Source organism: Panthera onca, chromosome B2 (genome assembly GCF_046562875.1).
Source record: "Panthera onca isolate mPanOnc1 chromosome B2, mPanOnc1 haplotype 2, whole genome shotgun sequence".
In the NCBI taxonomy this organism is placed as follows: domain Eukaryota; kingdom Metazoa; phylum Chordata; class Mammalia; order Carnivora; family Felidae; genus Panthera; species Panthera onca.
In genome coordinates, this window is record NC_138343.1 from 63,662,342 (window position 1) to 63,683,363 (window position 21,022).

Below are 21,022 nucleotides of genomic sequence, written 5' to 3' on the forward strand. Positions count from 1 at the left end.
AAATAGAACCTAGCCTCTTTTAACAAGCAGACCAAAACACACCTACTTAAAAATCACCACACACACACACACACACACACACACACAGTGGACAAGGTCCAAACACTCCCCATTGTAAGCAAGGAGAAACTCTGCAGAGGACTGACCCGAAGGAAAGAATAGCCAAAACACAATAGCACGGTGTACACAGCATACACCAGAACAACTTCCTGAAGCACCAGGCCCTGGACAGTATATGACCTCTTCTTAACATAGCCATTACTCTCAGGAACAGGAAGCATAACAGGCTTTCCTAAAACACAGAAGACAGAGACCTGGACAAAATGTCATGATGGAGGAATTCATCCCAAAAGAAAGAACAAGAAGAACAAGATCATGGCCAGGGATCTAATCAAAATAGATATAAGTAATATGCCTAAACTAGAAGTTAAAACAACAATCATAAGGATAGTAGCTGGGCCAGAGGAAAGCATAAAAGACAGAGATAAAAGACTTGTAAACTAGTCTGGCCGAAATAAAAAAAAATGCTATAGCCAAGAAACAGAGGAATCAAAGAGTTATATAGAAGATAAAAATATGGAAAATAAACGAAGATGAAAAGAAGGAAGGAAAAATATTGGATAACATTCATATCATAGGAGTCCCAGAAGAAGAAGAGAGGGGAAAAAAGAGAAAGTGTATTTGAGGAAATTATAGCTGAAAATTTCCCTAATCTGGGGAAGGAAACAGACTTCCAAATCCAGGAGGCACAGACAACTCCCATAAAAATCAATAAAAGGAGACTAATACCAAGAAATATCGTAGTAAAATTTACAAAATACAGAGATAAGGAAAGAATTCTGAAAGCAGTAAAGGGAAAGCAATCCCTAAACTGCAAGGGAAGACAAATAAGGTTAGCAGCAGATCTCTTCATAGAAACTTGGCAGGCCAGAAGGGAGTGGCATGACATATTCAGCATATTGAATGGCAAAAATATGCAGCCAAAAAGACTTTATCCAGCAAGGCTGTCATTCAGAATAGAGGAGAGATAAAGAATTTTCCGGACAAACAAAAACTGAAGGAGTTTGTGAGCACTAAACCAGCACTGTAAGAAATATTAAAGGGGACTCTTTGAGTGGGAAAGTCCAAAAGCAACAAAGACTAGGAAAGAACACAGAAAATATCCAGAAACACTGACTTTACATGTACTACAATGACACTGAATTCATATGTATCAGTAGTCAATCTGAATGTAAATGGACTAAATGCTCCAATCAAAAGACATAAGAATGGATAAAAAAATAAGACCCATCTATATGCTGCCTACAGGAGATTCATTTTAGACCCAAAGACACCTCCAGATTGAAAGTGAGGGGATGGACAACCATTTATCATGCTAATGGACATTAAAAGAAAGCCGGATTAGACATACATATAGAAGACAAACTAGAATTTAAACCAAAGACTGTAATAAGATGAAGAAAGACACTATATCATAATAAAGGGGTCTATCCAACAAGAATTAAATCTAATTACAACTAATCTAATTGTAGATATTTATGCCCCCAACTTGGAAGCACCCAAATATATGTCATTTAATAACAAACATAAAGAAACTCACTGATAATAATACAATAATAGTAGGACACTTTATCACCTCACAGTAATGGACAAATCATCTAAGCAGAAAATCAGCAGGGAAACAATGCCTTTAAATGACACGCTGGATCAGATGGCCTCAATAGATACATCAAGAACATTACATTAGCAGCAGGATACACATTCTTCTTGAGTGCGCATTCACCAGAGTAGATCACATACTGGGTTACAAATCAGTTCTCAATAAGGACAAAAAGATTGAGATCCTACCATGCGTATTTTCAGAACACAATACTATCAAACATGAAGACACCCACAAGAAAACATTTGGAAAAACCACAAATACATGGAGGTTAAAGAATATTCTACTAAAGAATGAATGTGTTAACCATGAAATTAAAGAAGAAAATTTTAAAAGTACATGGAAACAAATGAAAATGAAAACATGAGTCCAAAACCTTTGAGATGAAGTAAAAGCAGTCATAAGAGAGAAGTACATGGCAACACAAGTTTTTATGTCAAAAAACAAGAAAAGTCTCAAATACACAATCTAACCTTACACCTTTAAAAGAGCTAGAAAAAGAAAAGCAAGTAAAGCCTAAAGCCAGCAGAAGAAAGGAAATAATATAGATTAGAGCAGAAATAAATGTTGTAGAAACAACAACAACAACAACAACAACAAAACAGTAGAACAGATCACAAAACTAGGAGCTGGTTTTTTTGAAAAAAATTAATAAAATTCAAAAAGAAAAGAGAAAGGACCCCAAAAAATAAAATCACAAATGAAAGAGAGCTCACAACCAACACTACAGAAATACAAACAATATTAAGAGAATATTATAAAAAATGATATGCCAACAAATTGGGCAATCTGGATGAAATGGATAAATTCCTAGAAACATATAAACTGTCAATACTGAAACAGGAAGAAATAGAAAATTTGAACAGACTCATACCCAGCAAAGAAATGGAATCTGTGATCAAAAATCTCCCAGCAAACAAAAGTCCAGGGCCAGATGGCTTCCCAGGGGAATTCTCCCAAACATTTAAAGAAGAGTTAATACCTATTCTTCTCAAATTGTTCCAAAAAATTAAAATGGAAGGAAAACTTCCAAACTCATTCTACAAGGCCAGCATTACCTTGATTCCAAAACCAGACAAAGACCCCAGTAAAAAGGAAAATGACAGGTCGATTTCCCTGATGCATGGTGCAGAAATTCTCAACAAGCTTCTAGGAAAATCGAATCCAGTAGTACATTAAAAGAATTATTCACCACAACCAAGTGTGATTTATTCCTGGTCTGCAAGGATGGTTCAGTATTCACAAATCAGTCAGTATGGTACACCACATTAGTTAAAAAAAAAAAAAAAAAAAAGGAACCATATGATTATCCTCTCGATAGATACAGAAAAAGCATTTGACAAAATACAGCATCCATTCTTGATAAAAACTCTCAACAAAGTAGCGATAGAGGAAACATACCTCAATATCTTAAAGGCTGTATACAAAAGACCCACAGCTAATATTCTCAATGGGGAAAAACTGAGAACTTTTCATCTGTGGTCAGGAACAAGACAGGGATTTCCACTGTCACCATTGTCATTTAACATGGTATTGGAAGTGCTAGCTGCAGCAGTTAGACAACAGAAAGAAAGAAAATCCATCCACATCGGCAAGGAAGAAGTCAAACTTTCAATATTCACAGATGACATGATACTCTATGTAAAAATTCTGAAAGACCACCAAAAAGTTGCTAGAACTAATACATGAAGTCTGCAAAGACACAAGGATACAAAATCAACATACAGAAATTGGTTGCATTTTTATATACCAATAATGAAGCAGTAGAAAGAGAAATCAAGGAATCAGTCCCATTTACAGTTGCACCAAAAACCATAAGATACCTAACAATAAACCTAATCAAAGAGGTAAAAAGATCTGTACTCTGAAAACTGTAGAACACTTATGAATGAAATTGAAGAAGACACGAAGAAATGGAAAAACATTCCATGCTCATGGATTAGAAGAACAAACATTGTTAAAATGTCTGTACTACCCAAAGCAATCTGCACATTTAATGCAATCCCCATCAAAATACCACCAGAATTTTTCACAGAGATGGAACACACAATCCTAAAATTTGTATGGGACTACAGGAGACCCCAAATAGACAAAATCAATCTTGAAAAAGAAAAGCAGAGCTGGAGGCATTACAATTCCGACTTCAAGCTATATTACAAAGCTATAGTCATCAAGACAGTATGGACTGGCACAAAAAATAGACACATAGATCAGTGGAGTAGAATAGAAAACCCAGAAATGGACCCACAACTATCTGGCCAACTCATTTTCAACAAAGCAGGAAGGAATATCCAATGGAAAAAAGACAGTTTGTTCAACAAAGGGTGTTGGGAAAACTGGACAGTGACATGCAGAAAAATGAAACTGGACCACTTTCTTACACCATTCACAAAAATAAACTCAAAATGGATGAAAGACCTAGATGTGAGACAGGAAACCATCAAACTCCTAGAAGAGAACACAGGCAGCAACCTCTTTGACCTCAGCTGCAGCAGTTTCTTAATAGACATGTTGCTGAAGGCAAGGGAAACAAAAGCAAACATGAACTCTTGGCGTTTTATCAAGATAAAAAGCTTCACACAACGAAGGAAACAGTCAATTAAAAGGTAGCCTACAGAATGGGAGAAGATATTTGCAAATGACGTATCTGATAAAGGGTTAGTATTCAAAATGTATGAAGAACTTACCAAACTCAACACCAAAGAAACAGACAATCCAGTTAAGAAATGGGCAGAAGACACGAGTCAACTTTTTTCCAAAGACATCCAGGAAGGTGTTGTTAACAACACAGGAAGCAACAGATGTTGTCAAGGATTCAGAGAAAGGGGACCCATCTTGCACTGTTGGTGGGAATGCAAACTGGTGCAGCCCCTTTGGAAAACATTATGAAGGTTCCTCAGAAAGTTAAAAATAGAACTGTCATACAACCCAGCAATTGCAGTAGTAGGTATTTACCCAAAGGATACAAAAATACAGATTTGAAGGAGCACGTGCACCCTGATGTTTATAGCAACGTACCAACAATAACCTAATTATGGACAGAGCCCAAATGTCCATCAACTGTTGAATGGATAAAGAAGGTATGGTGTGTATACACACACACACACACACACACACACACACACACACACACACACAGGAATATTACTCAGCCATCAAAATGAATAAAATCTTGCCATTTGCAATGATGTAAATGGAGCTAGAATATATTATGCTAAGTGAAACAAGTCTGTCAGAGAAAGACAAATACCATATGATTTCAGTCATATGTAGAATGTAAGAAACAAGACAGATGAACATAGGGGAAAGAGGGGAAAAAAAGAGAGCGAGGCAAACCATAAGAGACTCTTAATGGTTTATAGAGAACATACTTAGGGTTGATAGAGGGGAAGTCAGGGGATGGGCTAGATGGGTGATGGGTATTAAGGAATATAGTTGTTGTGATGAGCACTGCATGTTATATATAAATGATGAAATAATAAATTCTACTCACTAAGCCAATTACACTGTATGTTAACTAACTAGAATTTTAATTAAAACTTGAAGTAAGTAGGAAAAAAGGAAGTCACAAAGCTGAAGAGTACAATAACTTAACTAAAAAATATACTAGATGGAATCAACAACAGAATAGGGTAAAGCAGAAGAATGGATCAAGGATCAGTGACCTGGCAGACAAGACAGTGGAACTTGGCCAAAAGCAGCAAAAAGAAATGTTTTTTTAAATGAAAATAACTTAAAGGCCTTATGGGACAACATCAGTTACCCTCACCACCGAATAACAGTCACATTTTGAAGGTCACAGGAAGAGGAGAGCTAAAGGGACAGAAAACTTATTTGGAGAAATAATGGCTGAAAACCTTCCTAAACTTGGGAGGAAAACTACCCATACAGATTCAGGAAGCCCAGGGAGTTCCAAGTAAAAGTCTAAGCCCAAGAGATCTCTGGCAACACATAGGAATTAAAATGTTAAATTAAACTGTTAAATTAAACTGTTAAAACCTAAAGATAGACTCATGGGAAGATGGTGGAGTAGGAAGATCCTGAGCTCATCTCCCATGGAAACACGAAGGCTGGATCTACATATAAAGCAACTCTCTGAGAATGACCTGAATACTAGCATAATGGCTATTATACAACTAAAGATATCTGTAAAAGACTTGTCAAAAGAGTAAGAAAGACAGGGACATAGTTAGATTGGAAAACAAACTCCCCCCCGCCCCCAGTGCAGTAATGCAGAAGTTGGGGGGGATATCAAGGTACCAGGGTTCTCACTGATATGTGAGGGGGGAAGGAGGGGTTAAGCCCCATATTGGGCATCCTTTGCCCCAGGGATCAGCACCAGGAAGTTGAATCCCTATAATATCTAGCTTTTCAAATCAGTGGGGCTTAACTGTGTGAGGGCTAGAGGGCTATGGAGAATGGAGACTCTGTTTTTAAGGGCCTGTGAACAGTTTCACTTACTTGGAGACCCAGCATAGAGATAGCAGTTTGAAAAGTGCCTGGAACATACATGAAGGAGATTGACTAATTTTAGTGCCTGTGCCAGAGGGGCAGGGATCTGTAGGAAATTTCTCCAGCCAGAGAAGCACTGGAGGGCACCATTTTCTTGCTTTCCTTTAGCTGTCAGATACTTACTCTGACATTCGCCATCAACCTTGCTAGCAAACACTCATTTCACCTTCAGGTTCCCCTGTAGCCTGACATATATATCCCTGCAGGCATCCTTCCAGTGGTTACCATCCTACCACATCTTGGCAGGCAGCCTCAGTCAGGACCAGTGCCCCACTAGAAGCACCTTCAACCCTCCCACTCCCACCCAGGGGGAAGCCTTGGCTGGGATTGACACTACTCCATAGTGACTCATGCCCCATAGAATAGGGGACAGCCCTGCCCACCAGCATGGCTGCAACAGTTATGGCTAGGCTTTACAGCAGCCACCCTGGGGATTAACTGCACCTACCAGCATGCCTGCAGCAACCACAGCCAGGCCTCTTAGCCAACCAGGCTGGAGACTGACTCTACCCCTCCACTGTGCCCATAGCAGTAACAGCCAGGCATTACAGCCAGTCCCACCCACCAGTGTGCTCCTAGCATTCATGACCCAGGCACAACAGGGGGGTACATGCAGCCACACAGAGGATACCCCTGAACCACCTGGTTCTAGTGACTGGGAAGCTTGTGTTTCTGGGCCCCAAAACATACTTTCTACATAAGGCCACTACCTTCAAGACAGAAATGTAGCTGACCTTACTAATATATAAAAACAGACACAGAGAATCAGACAAATTGAACAGAGGAATATGTTCTGAATGAAAGAATAAGACAAAACCTCAAAAAGAGCTAAACAAAAAGGAGTTAAGCAATCTGCCTAATGGAGTTCAAAGTAATAGTCATAAAGATGATCACTAAACTGGAAAGAAAAATGCATGAACTCACTGAGAAATTTCATTAAAAAGATAGAACTACAAAAAAGATTTAGAACTGAAGAATACCGTACTGGGGAATCAGCAGCAGATTAGAGGATGCAGAACAGATCAGTAAGCTGCAGGACAGGGTAGTGGAAATCATTCAAGCTGAATGGCAAGAAGAAAAAAGAATTTAAAATATGAGGATACATGGGGGTGTCTGGGTGGCTCAATGAGTTAAGCATCTGGCTTTGCCTCAGGTCATGATCTCAGTTTATGAGTTCAAGCCCCACATTGGGCTCTCTGCTGTCAGCACAGAGCCTGCTTCAGATCCACTGTCTCCCTCTCTCTCTGCTCCTCCCCTGCACTCGTATGCGTTCTCTCTCAAAACTAAATAAACATTAAAAACAAACAAACAAACAAACAAACAAAACACCCAGGATAAGTGAAGGAGCCTCTAAGACAACATCAAGCATACTAAATTCAAAGGAGAAGAGAGAGAAGAGGCAGAAAACTTATTTGAAGAAATAATAGCTGAAAACTTACGAAATCTGGGGAAGCAAACAGACATCCAGGTCCATGGAACACAGAGAGCCCCAAGGAAGATGAACCTGAAGAGGTTCACACCAAAACACATAGTAATTAAAATGGCAAATGTTAAAGGTAGGAACTTCAAACCAGCAAGAGAAAAGCAGTTAGTTATATACAACAGAATACCCATAAGACTGTCAGCTAATTTCTCAGCAGAAAGTTTGCAGACCAGAAGGGAGTGGCATGATATATTCAAGCATGAAAGAAAACAACTTACAGCTAACAATACTCTACCCAGCTAAGTTATTACTCGGAATTGAAGGAAACCCTAAAGAGTTTCCCAGATAAACAAAGGTTAAAGGAGTTTATCACCACTAAATCAGCCTTATGAGAAATGTTAAAGGGAACTCCTAAAGTGGAAGGAAAAGGCCATAATTAGAAGAAAATTAGGAAAACATTTCACAGGTAAAACAAACACACTAAAAAGTAGTGAGTTAATCACTTATAAAGCCAGTATAGAAATTAAAACAGAAAAGGATTATAATCAGTTATATTTATAAAAATTAGCCAAGGGATACACAAAATAAAAAGATGTAAAACATGACATCATATTTGTAAAATGTGTAGGTGGGAGAAAAATTTAGTGCTTTTAGAATGTGTTCACATGTAAGTGACCATCTATGTAATATAGACTGCTATATATGTAAGATTGTTATATATGAACTCATTGGTAACCAGAAATCAAACACCTATAATACTGACAAAACAGAAAAGAATCCAAGTATAACACTAAAAAATGCCTTCAAACCACAAGTAGAGAGAGCAAGAGAAGAAGAAAGGAACAGAGAATTGCAAAAACAACCAGGAAGCAGTTAACAAAATGGGAATAAGAATATGCCTATTAATATTAAATGTAAATGTAAGTGGACTAAATGTTGCAATCAAAAGTCCCATTCAATGTGGCTGAATGGATGAAAAATCAAGATCTATCTATATGCAACCTACAAGAGATTCATTTTAGATATAAGGATACATAGTGAAAGGATGGAAAAAGATGTTTTATACAAATGGAAACCAAAAGAAAGCAGAGAGGGCTATACTCAGACAAAACAGACTTTAAAACAGAGTGAGAAAAGACAAGGGCATTAAATAATGGTAAATGGAACAGTGTAGCAGGAAGTTACAATATTTGTAAATATTTATGCATGCAACATAGGAGCACCTAAGTATATAAAACAAATATTAACAGACCTAAAAGTAGAGACTGACAACAATACAATAATAGTAGTGGACTTTAATACCTTACTTATATCATTACATGGATCATCCAGAAAAAAGTCCATAAGGAAGCATTGTCCTTAAACAGCACATTAGACCAGATATATTTATTAGATAAACACAGAACATTCCATCCAAAAGTAGCAGAATACACATTCTTCTCAAGAGCATGTGGAACATATTTCAGTATAGATCATATTTCAGACCATGAAAAAGTCTCAGTTTAAGAAGACTGAAGTAATACCAAGCATTTTTTATACCACAATGGTATGAAACTAGAAATAAATCACAAAATGAAAATTGAGAAAAGCACAAATATATGGAGATTAGACAACACACTACTGAACAGCCAGTGAATCTGTGAGGAAATCAAAAGATAAATTAAAAAATACCTTGAGAGAAATGAAAATGAAGCATAGCAAAATCTGTGGGATTCAGGAAAGCTGTTCTTTTTTTTTTTTTTTTTTTTATGACATTTATTGTCAAATTGGTTTCCATACAACACTCAGTGCTCATCCCTGGAAAAGCAGTTCTAAGAGGGAAGTTCATAGTGATACAAGCCTACCTTAAGAAGTAAGAAAAATCCCAAATAAACAATCTAACTTTATACCCAAAGGAACTAGATAAAGGGGAACAAATGAAGCTCAGAGTTGGTAGAAGGAATGAAATAATAAAGATTGGATTGAAAAAAGAAAATATAGACTAAAAGGAAATAGAAAAGATCAATGAAACTAAGAACTGGTTATTTCAAAAAATAAATGAAATTGATAATCCTTTAGCCAGACTCATCAAGGAAGAAAAAGAGAGAAATAAATAAAATCAGAAATGAAAGAAGGGAAGTAACAACTGATACCAAAGATAATACAAAAGATTATAAGAGACTGCTATGAACAATTCTGTTCCAACAGATTGGACATCCTGAAAGAAATGGATAAAATTCCTAGAAATATAGAATCTATTAGGAATGAATCATGAAGAAATAGAAAATCCAAATAGACCATTTGTAACAAGGAGTTTGAATCCATAATCAAAAACCTCCCAACCCACAAAATTCCAGGACTAGATGGCTTCACTGGTAAATGTACCTCAAACTCTTTCAAAAAAATTGAAGAGTGGAGAATGTTTCCCAGTTAATTTCATGAGGCCAGTATTACCCTAATACCAAAACCAGAGAAGCGTACCACAAAAAAAAAAAAAAAAAAAAAAAAAAAGAAAAAAAAAGAAAATTACAGGCCAATACCCTGATGAACACATATGAAAAAAAAACTTCAACAAAATGTTAGCAAACCTAATTCAACAAAGCATTAAAAAGATCATACACCATGATCAAATGGCATTTATTGAAGGGATATAAGGATGGTTCAACATCCTCAAATCAGTCAATATGATCTACCATGTGTAAAAATTAAGGATAAAAATCATGATCATCTCAACAGATGCAGAAAAAGGATTTAACAAATTTCAAAATCCATTTATGATAAAAACTCTCAACAAAGCAAGTATGGAGGGAATGTACCTCAACATAATAAAGGCCATGTATGACAGACCCAAAGGTAACATCATACTCAACAATGAGAAGCTAAGAGTTTTTTCTCTAATATCAGGAAGAAGACAAGAGTGCCCACTCTCACCACTTCTACTCAGCATAGTATTAGTTAGGTAGTTAGGCAAGAAAAAGAAATAAAAGGCATCCAAATTAGAAAGAAGTAAAGTTGTCATTATTTGTGGATAAAATTTTATATATAGAAAACCCTAAAGATTCCACCAAAAAGCTGTCAGAACTAAGAAACAACTTCAGTAAACTTGCAGGATGCAAAATCAGTATACAAAAATCTGTTGTTTTTGTGCACTAACAAAGAAAAATTAAGAAACCAATCTCATTTACAATTGCATCAAAAATGATAAAATACCTGGGAATATATTTAACGGAGACAGTGGAAGACCTTTACATTGGAAAGTACAAGATACTGATGAAAGAAACAGAAGAAGACACAAGTAAATGGAAAGGATTATATGTTCATAGATTGAAAGAATTAGTATTGTTTAAATGTCTGTATTACCCAAAGCAATTTATAGGTTTCAGTGCAATCCTTATCAAAATCGCAGTCACATTTTTCATAGAAATAGAATGAACAATTCTGAAATTTGGTTTTTTTTCTTAATATATGAAGTTTATTGTCAAATTGGTTTCCATACAACACCCAGTGCTCATCCCAAAAGATGCCCTCTTCAATACCTATCACCCACCCTTACCTCCCTCCCACCCCCCATCAACCCTCAGTTTGTTCTCAGTTTTTAAGAGTCTCTTATGCTTTGGCTTTGTCCCACTCTAACCTTTTTTTTTTTTTTTCTTTTCCTTCTCCTCCCCCATGGGTTTCTGTTAAGTTTCTCAGGATCCACATAAGAGTGAAAACATATGGTATCTGTCTTTCTCTGTATGGCTTATTTCACTTAGTTAGCATCACACTCTCCAGTTCCATCCACATTGCTACAAAGGGCCATATTTCATTCTTTCTCATTGCCACGTAGTACTCCATTGTGTATATAAACCACAATTTCTTTATCCATTCATCAGTTGATGGACATTTAGGCTCTTTCCATAATTTGGCTTTTGTTGAGAGTGCTGCTATAAACATTGGGGTAAAAGTGCCCCTATGCATCAGTACTCCTGTATTCCTTGGGTAAATTCCTAGTAGTGCTACTGCTGGGTCATAGGGTAGGTCTACTTTTAATTTTTTGAGGAACCTCCACACTGTTTTCCAGAGCGGCTGCACCAGTTTGCATTCCCACCAACAGTGCAAGAGGGTTCCCGTTTCTCCACATCCTCGCCAGCATCTGTAGTCTCCTGATTTGTTCATTTTGGCTACTCTGACTGGCGTGAGGTGGTATCTGAGTGTGGTTTTGATTTGTATTTCCCTGATGAGGAGAGACATTGAGCATCTTTTCATGTGCCTGTTGGCCATCTGGATGTCTTCTTTAGAGAAGTGTCTATTCATTTTTTCTGCCCATTTCTTCACTGGATTACTTGTTTTTTGGGTGTGGACTTTGGTGAGCTCTTTATAGATTTTGGATACTAGCCCTTTGTCCGATATGTCATTTGCAAATATTTTCCCATTCCGTTGGTTGCCTTTTAGTTTTGTTGGTTGTTTCCTTTGCTGTGCAGAAGCTTTTTATCTTCATAAGGTCCCAGTAATTCACTTTTGCTTTTAATTCCCTTTCCTTTGGGGATGTGTCAAGTAAGAAATTGCTGCGGCTGAGGTCAGAGAGGTCTTTTCCTGCTTTCTCCTCTAGGGTTTGATGGTCCTGTCTCACATTCAGGTCCTTTATCCATTTTGAGTTTGTTTTTGTGAATGGTGTAAGAAAGTGGTCTAGTTTCATCCTTCTGCATGTTGCTGTCCAGTTCTCCCAGCACCATTTGTTAAAGAGGCTGTCTTTTTTCCATTGGATATTCTTTCCTGCTTTGTCAAAGATTAGTTGACCATACTTGTGTGGGTCTAGTTCTGGGGTTTCTATTCTATTCCATTGGTCTATGTGTCTGTTTTTGTGCCAATACCATGCTGTCTTGATGATTAGAACTTTGTAGTAGAGGCTAAAGTCTGGGATTGTGATGCCTCCTGCTTTGGTCTTCTTCAAAATTACTTTGGCTATTTGGGGCCTTTTGTGGTTCCATAAGAATTTAAGATTGCTTGATCTAGCTTTGAGAAGAATGCTGGTGCAATTTTGATTAGGATTGCATTGAATGTGTAGCTAACTTTGGGTAGTATTGACATTTTGACAATATTTATTCTTCCAACCCATGAGCACAGAATGTTTTTCCATTTCTTTATATCTTCTTCAATTTCCTTCATAAGTTTTCTATAGTTTTCAGCATACAGATATTTTACATGTTTGGTTAGGTTTATTCCTAGGTATTTTATGCTTCTTGGTGCAATTGTGAATGGGATCAGTTTCTTTATTTGTCTTTCTGTTGCTTCATTATTATTCTGTTATTCATTATTCATTATTCTGTTGCTTCATTATTATAAGAATGCAACCAATTTCTATACATTGATTTTGTATCCTGCAACTTTGCTGAATTCATGTATCAGTTCTAGCAGACTTTTGGTGGAGTCTATTGGATTTTCCACGTATAATATGTCATCTGCAAAAAGTGAAAGCTTGACATCATCTTTGCCAATTTTGATGCCTTTGATTTCCTTTTGTTGTCTGATTGCTGATGCTAGAACTTGCAACACTATGTTAAACAACAGCTGTGAGAGTGGACATCCCTGTCGTGTTCCTGATCTCAGGGAAAAAGCCCTCAGTTTTTCCCCATTGAGGATGATATTAGCTGTGGGCTTTCGTAAATGGCCTTTATGATGCTTAAGTATGTTCCTTCTATCCCGACTTCCTCGAGGGTTTTTATTAAGAAAGGATGCTGAATTTTGTCAAATGCTTTTTCTGCATCGATTGACAGGATCATATGGTTCTTTTCTTTTCTTCTATTAATGTGATGTATCGCATTGATTGATTTGTGAATGTTGAACCAGCCCTGCATCCCAGGAATGAATCCCAGTTGATCATGGTGAATAATTCTTTTTCTATGCTGTTGAATTCGACTTGCTAGTATGTTATTGAGAATTTTTGCATCCATATTCATCAGGGATATTGGCCTCTGGTTCTCTTTTTTTACTGGGTCTCTGTCTGGTTTAGGAATCAAAGTAATACTGGCTTCATAGAATGAGTCTGGAAGTTTTCCTTCTCTTTCTATTTTTTGGAGCAGCTTGAGAAGGATGGGTATTATTTCTGCTTTAAATGTCTGGTAGAACTCCCCTGGGAAGCCATCTGGTCCTGGACTCTTATTTGTTGGGAGATTTTTGATAACTGATTCAATTTCTTTACTGGTTATGGGTCTGTTCAAGCTTTCTATTTCCTCCTGATTGAGTTTTGGAAGTGTGTGGGTGTTTAGGAATTTGTCCATGTCTTCCAGGTTGTCCAGTTTGTTGGCATATAATTTTTCATAGTATTCCCTGGTAATTGCTTGTATTTCTGAGGGATTGGTTGTAATAATTCCATTTTCATTCATGATTTTATCTGTTTGGGTCATCTCCTTTTTCTTTTTGAGAAGCCTGGCTAGAGGTTTATCAATTTTGTTTATTTTTACAAAAAAATAACTCTTGGTTTCATTGATCTGCTCTATAGTTTTTTTAGATTCTATATTGTTTATTTCTGCTCTGATTTTTATTATTTCTCTTCTGTTGGGTTTGGGGTGTCTTTGCTGTTCTGCTTCTGTTTCCTTTAGGTATGCTGTTAGATTTTGTATTTGGGATTTTACATGTTTCTTGAGATAGGCCTGGATGCAGTGTATTTTCCTCTCAGGACTGCCTTTGCTGCATCCCAAAGTGTTTGAATTGTTGTATTTTCATTTTCGTTTGTTTCCATATATTTTTTAATTTCTTCTCTAATTGCCTGGTTGACCCATTCATTCTTTAGTAGGGTGTTCTTTAACCTCCAATGCTTTTGGAAGTTTTCCAGACTTTTTCCTGTGGTTGATTTCAAGCTTCATAACATTGTGGTCTGAAAGTATGCATGGTATGATCTCAATTCTTGTATACTTATGAAGTGCTGTTTTGTGACCCAGTATGTGATATATCTTGGAGAATGTTCCATGTGCACTCGAGAAGAAAGTATATTCTGTTGCTTTGGGATGCAGAGTTCTAAATATATCTGTCAAGTCCATCTGATCCAATATGTCATTCAGGGCCCTTGTTTCTTTATTGACCGTGTGTCTAGATGATTGTTGTAAGTGGAGTATTAAAGTCCCCTCCAATTACCACATTCTTATCGATAAGGTTGCTTATGTTTGTGAGTAATTGTTTTATATATTTGGGGGCTCCTGTATTTGGCGCATAGACATTTATAATAGTTAGCTCTTCCTGGTGGATAGACCCTGTGATTATTATATAATGCCCTTCTTCATCTCTTGTTACAGCCTTTAATTTAAAGTCTAGTTTGTCTGATATAAGTATGGCTACTCCAGCTTTCATTTGGCTTCCAGTAGCATGATAAATAGTTCTCCATCCCCTCACTCTCAATCTGAAGGTGTCCTCAGGTCTAAAATGAATGTCTTGTAGACAGCAAATAGATGGGTCTTGGTTTTTTTTATACATTCTGATACCCTGTGTCTTTAGGTTGGCGCATTTAGTCCATTTACATTCAGTGTTGTTATAGAAAGATATGGGTTTAAAGTCATTGTGATGTCTGTAGGTTTCATGCTTGTAGTGATGTCTCTGGTACTTTGTCTCACAGGATCCCCCTTAGGATCTCTTTTAGGGTTGGTTTAGTGGTGATGAATTCCTTCAGTTTTTGTTTGTTTGGGAAGACCTTTATCTTCTTCTATTCTGAATGACAGTTTTCCTGGATAAAGGATTCTCGGCTGCATATTTTTTTTTCTGTTCATCACATTGAAGATTTCCTGCCATTCCTTTCTGGCCTGCCAAGTTTCAGTAGAGAGATCAGTCATGAGTCTTACAGGTCTCCCTTTATATGTTAGAGCACGTTCATCCCTAGCTGCTTTCAGAATTTTCTCTTTATCCTTGTATTTTGCCAGTTTCACTATGATACGTCGTGCAGAAGATCGATTCAAGTTACGTCTGAAGGGAGTTCTCTGTGCCTCTTGGATTTCAATGCCTTTTCCTTCCCCAAATCAGGGAAGTTCTCAGCTATGATTTCTTCCAGTACACCTTCAGCACCTTTCCCTCTCTCTTCCTCCTCTGGAATACCAATTATGCGTAGATTATTTCTCTAGTGCATCACTCAGTTCTCTAATTTTCCCCTCATATTCCTGGATTTTTTTTATCTCTCTTTTTTTTCTCAGCTTCCTCTTTTTCCATAATTTTATCTTCTAGTTCACCTATTCTCTGCCTCTTCAATCCGAGCTGTGGTCACCTCCATTTTATTTTGCAGCTTATTTATAGCATTTTTTAGCTCCTCCTGGCTGTTTCTTTGTCCCTTGATCTCTGTAGCAATAGATTGTCTGTTGTCCTTTATACTGTTTTAAAGCCCAGCAATTAATTTTATGACTATTATTTTAAATTCACTTTCTGTTATAGTGTTTAAATCGGTTCTGGTCAGTTCGTTAGCTGTCGCTACTTCCTGGAGTTTCTTTTGAGGGGAATTCTTCCCTTTCATCATTTTGGATAGTCCCTGGAGTGGTGTGGAACTGCAGGGCACTTCCTCTGTGCTGTCTTGAATAAATCGCGTTGGTGGGCGGGGCCACAGTCAGACCTGATGTCTGCCCCCAGCCCACTGCTGGGGGCACAGTCAGACTGGTGTGTACCTTCTCTTCCCCTCTCACCTCTCCCATAGTGCGGGATTCACTGTGGGGACTGTGGGGTGGTGTGGCCCCTGTCTGGGCTACTTGCACACTGCCAGGCTTGTGGTGCTGGGCATCTGGCATATTAGCTGGGGTGGATCAGCAAGGTGCACAGGGGCAAAAGGGGCAGGCTCAGCTCGCTTTTCCTTGGAGATCCGCTTTGGGAGGGGCCTTGCGGCACTGGGAGGGAGTCAGACCTGCCAGAGGGATGGATCTGCAGAAGCACAGCTTTGGGTGTTTTCTCGGAGCAAGCAAGTTCCCTGGCAGGAACTGGTTCCCTTTGGGATTTTGGCTGAGGGATGGGCGAGGGAGATGGCACTGGCGAACGGCTTTGTTCCCCGCCAAGCTGAGCTCTGTCGTCCGGGGTTCAACAACTCTCCCTCCCGTTGTCCTCTAGCCCTCCTGCTCTCCAAGCAGTGCTGTTAACTTATAAACTTCCAGATGTTAAGTCCCGCTTGTTGTCAGAACACACTCCGTCCGGCCCCTCTGCTTTTGCAAGGCAGACTTGGGGGCTCTGTTTTGCCGGCAGGCTGCCCCTCCCCCCCGGCTCCCTCCGGCCAGTCCGTGGAGCGCACACTGCCTCTCTGCCCTTCCTACCATCCTCCGTGGGCCTCTTGTCTACACTTGGCTCCGGAGAATCCGTTCTGCTAGTCTTCTGGTGGTTTTCTAGGTTATTTAGGCAGGTGTGGGTGGAATCTAAGTGATCAGCAGGACACGGTGAGCCCAGAGTCCTCCTACGCCGCCATCTTCTCAGAATATTTCTGAAATTTGTATGGAACCACAAAAAATCCTGAGTAGACAAAAGAATCTTGAGAAACAGGAACAAAGCTGAAGGCCTCACATTTCAAACTATATTACAAAGGTATGACCATCAAAACAGTATGATATTGGCATAAAAACAGATACCTAGATTGCTGCAGTGGAATAGACAGCACAGAAATAAACCCGCATATATATGGTCAGTTAATTTATCCCCAAGAAGGCAAGATTATCAATGGAGAAAGCATAATGCCTTGAATAAATGGTTTGGAAAAACTGTACCGGTATCTTATTCTGTATACAAAAATTAATTCAGTATGGATTAAAGACTTGAATGCAAGATTTGAAATCATAGAACTACTAGAAGAAAACATAGGCAGTTAAGTTCCCCGAGATCAGTGTTAGTGATGGTTTTTGGTTTTTTTTTTTTTGCATCTTACTTCAAAAGGTAGGGCAACAAATCAAAAATAAAGGGTACTACATCTAACTAAGAAGGTGTTGAACAAGAAAGGAAACTGTCAGTGAAAGGAAAAGACAGCCTATTGAATGTGAGAAGATATTTGGAAACCATATATGTAATAAGGGGTTAATATTCAAAGTATATAAGGAACTCACACAATTCAATAACAAAAAAAAAAATCCCATAAAAATGTACATTTTTCCAAAGAAAACATACGCATGACCCACTAGCACATGAAAAGATGTCCAGTATTACGAATCATCAGGGAACTGCAAATCAAAACCACAGTGAGATAGCATTGTTAGAATGGCTATTATCAAAAAGGCAAAAAAATTACAAATGTTAGGGCATAGAGAAAAAGGATCTATTATGCCCTGTTAGTAAGAATGTAAATTTGTGTAGCCATTCTAGAAAATAGTGTGTCGGTTCCTCAAAAAAACTAAAAATAAAACTATCGTATAATCTAGCAATTCTACTTCTGGATATCTGAAGAAACTGAAAACACTAATTTGAAAAGATATGATTATTGCAGTATTACTCACAATAACCAAGATACGGAAACAACCAAAGTGTCCATCTGTGGATGAATGGATAAAGAAGATGTTGTTAAGGGGTGCCTGAGTGGATCAGTTGGTTGAGTGTCCCAATTCTTGATTTTGGCTCTGGTCCTGATCCCTGGATTTTAGTATTGAGCCCTGTGTTGGGCTCCACACTGAGTGTGGAGCCTGCTTAAGATTCTCTCTCTCTCTCTGCTCTTTCCCTGATCTGCATGTGCTCTTCAAAATAAAAAAAAAAGAAAAATGTGGTTTATATATATATAACAGACACAATTCAGGCATATGAAAAATGAAATCTTGCCATTTGTGACAACATGGATGAATCTTTATGGCATTATGCTAAGTAAAATAGGCAGAGTAAGATGAATACCATATAATTTCATCTATATGTGAAATCTAAAAAGCAAAAGAAAGAACAAAAACAAAACTTATAGATGGAAAGAGTATATTGGTGGTTGCCAGAGTTGGGGTTGGGGGGGCATTGGAGAAGATCAAGAGATATAAACTTTCAGTTATAAAGTAAGTTATTTATGGGTAGCAATGTATAGAATGGTAACTAGAGCAACAGTACTGTATTTCATTTATGTAACTTTATATGGTGACAGGAGGAAACTAGACTTCTAGTAATGATCAATTCACAGTGCATGTAAATATTGAATCATTATGTTGTATACCAGAAATTAATGTTATTTGTAAATTATACCTCAATTTTAAAAAAAGGCATTGGTCTAATTCAGTAGTTTCCAAAGTCTAATGTCAATAGCATTAGATATTAGAGAGAACCCCAGGGCAGTTTATTTATGCCTATTTGTGCTTTTTTTGTTATACTTTCAACATTTCTTTTATGTGTGTTTTATAATGTGCATAATATAGTGCTATATATACTTTGTAAATAAATATATACATATGGTAGAGTATATATGCTTGCAACTTTTTAAGGTAGGAGTACATAATAAAAGTTTTTAAAGACCGTATCTTTGATTACATCACTCAAGTGTCATTTGAGTATAATGAACCCACTGTGTGCTTATCTTTACCTTCTAGGAACTGAACATTTATTTCAGTTATTTTTACACAGAAAGTCTGTTTCACTGTATCATTTGTATATATAGCAACCAAGTTTCAGGAACTATTTTATAATACCAAACACTGCGGTATTTTGTTCTTGCTGAGAAAATAGTTTAAAACAAATTAGGTTCTCACAGTACTCTTTGATCTTTTAGCAGCTTTCGATTCTAGAGATGGGAGTCATTTGTGGATCAAACTGTATGATCTGTATTTAGAGCCCATGTTTTTAATGTTGCTTCAAAGCTTGTGTCATAATACCCCTGCTGGAATCAGATTAGATAACAGCCATATTTTAGCAGCTGAAATTCCAGGGTTAAAGAGAAGTGAATTGTGCTCTCTCTTTATTAAACATAGGTAAATAATCTAATTCAGTTTTGGTGATTTCGTATGTGCTTACCAGTCATAGTGATTAGAAAGACAAGCTGCTTCTCCACTCTTTTGACTGTGCCTTCCTTGAGAAATTAACAATCTTGTGAATTTATAGAATAATTCATTCCCAATATATTAGTGACAATCACTAATTGCCTTCTTCACCAAACATTTCATAATAGATAAAGGATTTTTGCATATTTCATTTATTCTTCACTTATTAACGGGAATAAGGTTACTCACCTCATAGAGTTGTTGGAAGGATTAAATGAGTAAAAACACTGTCTCACACATAGTAAGGGTTCAGGAAATATTAACCATTGTTCTATGGAAGAATAGTACTAAGTACCAGTGCTCCATTGGATGGCAGTGAATAGTGACTTGAGAGTTGGGGTCTTCCCTAGGTCCTCCTGCCGATTAGCTGTGTGGCTTTATCCCTTTCCTAATTTTTGTTCTTCATTTGTAAAATGATTATAATGACATTCTTTTCAGACACTTACTGATTAAATTAAATTAGACAATAAGGTGCTTATCACAGTGTCTGGCCCATAGGAACTTTTATTAAACCCTTATGTTATAGCCTAGGAATTGCCAGTATTTTCTCAATTACAAATAGTAAAAATTCTGCTGTTGAGGTAGGTTGTTCAAATACCATTTTAAAGGCACAGGTACAAACAAAAGCCCATAGGCATTTTGACTAAATGTGCTTATGTGCTTCTTACTCTGCCTTTCCTGAGGTTCATCAGTTTATCTTTAATCATTTACTGAAAGGAAACTAAGATACTAACTAATACTCATTTGTTGTGATTCAGTTACAGGTTTCTAGATATCTCTTCCCTTTAAATGCCTTATGAATGCTCATTGTTTGATCTTTATTTTAAAGTTTATTTATTTATTTTGAGAGAGTGCTCGAGAGTTGGGGAGGGGCAGAGAGAGAGGGAGAGAGGGAATCCCAAGCAGGCTCTGTACTGTCAGCACAGAGCCAGACTTGGGGCTCAAACCCATGAACCGAGAGATCATGCCATGAGTCGAAATCAAGAGTCAGACTCTTAACTGAATGACCCAGGCACCCCGAATCACTGTTTATTCTTTTATTTCATTTTCCTTTTTTGGCGAGTTTGGGGCCCTTAAATTTTAATATTATATATCCTGTTTTATCCTTCTTGGAAATGCAGATTGTGTACATCATAGTAGCATTACATTTTACCTAGACTGGATTGGGTTAAATACACTAACTAGTCAGTTTGCTCTGTTATCAGGGATACCCTTAACATTTTTTTATTTTATTTATTTATTTTTATTAAATTTTATTTTTTTCAACGTTTTTTATTTATTTTTGGGACAGAGAGAGACAGAGCATGAACGGGGGAGGGGCAGAGAGAGAGGGAGACACAGAATCGGAAACAGGCTCCAGGCTCCGAGCCATCAGCCCAGAGCCTGACGCGGGGCTCGAACTCACGGACCGCGAGATCGTGACCTGGCTGAAGTCAGATGCTTAACCGACTGCGCCACCCAGGCGCCCCCCTTAACATTTTTTTAAATGAGAAAATTATTATTGTATTTGTCTTTTTAAAAATCACA

The 21,022-nt window shown here is 37.6% G+C and overlaps 1 protein-coding gene across 6 annotated transcripts in view; it reads left to right on the top strand.

Moving 5' to 3' along the window:
• The window catches only part of SMAP1 (small ArfGAP 1), a 206,648-nt gene that overhangs the window by 100,603 nt on the left and 85,023 nt on the right, over positions 1-21,022 (top strand). The gene's annotated exons all lie outside the window — the stretch shown is intronic.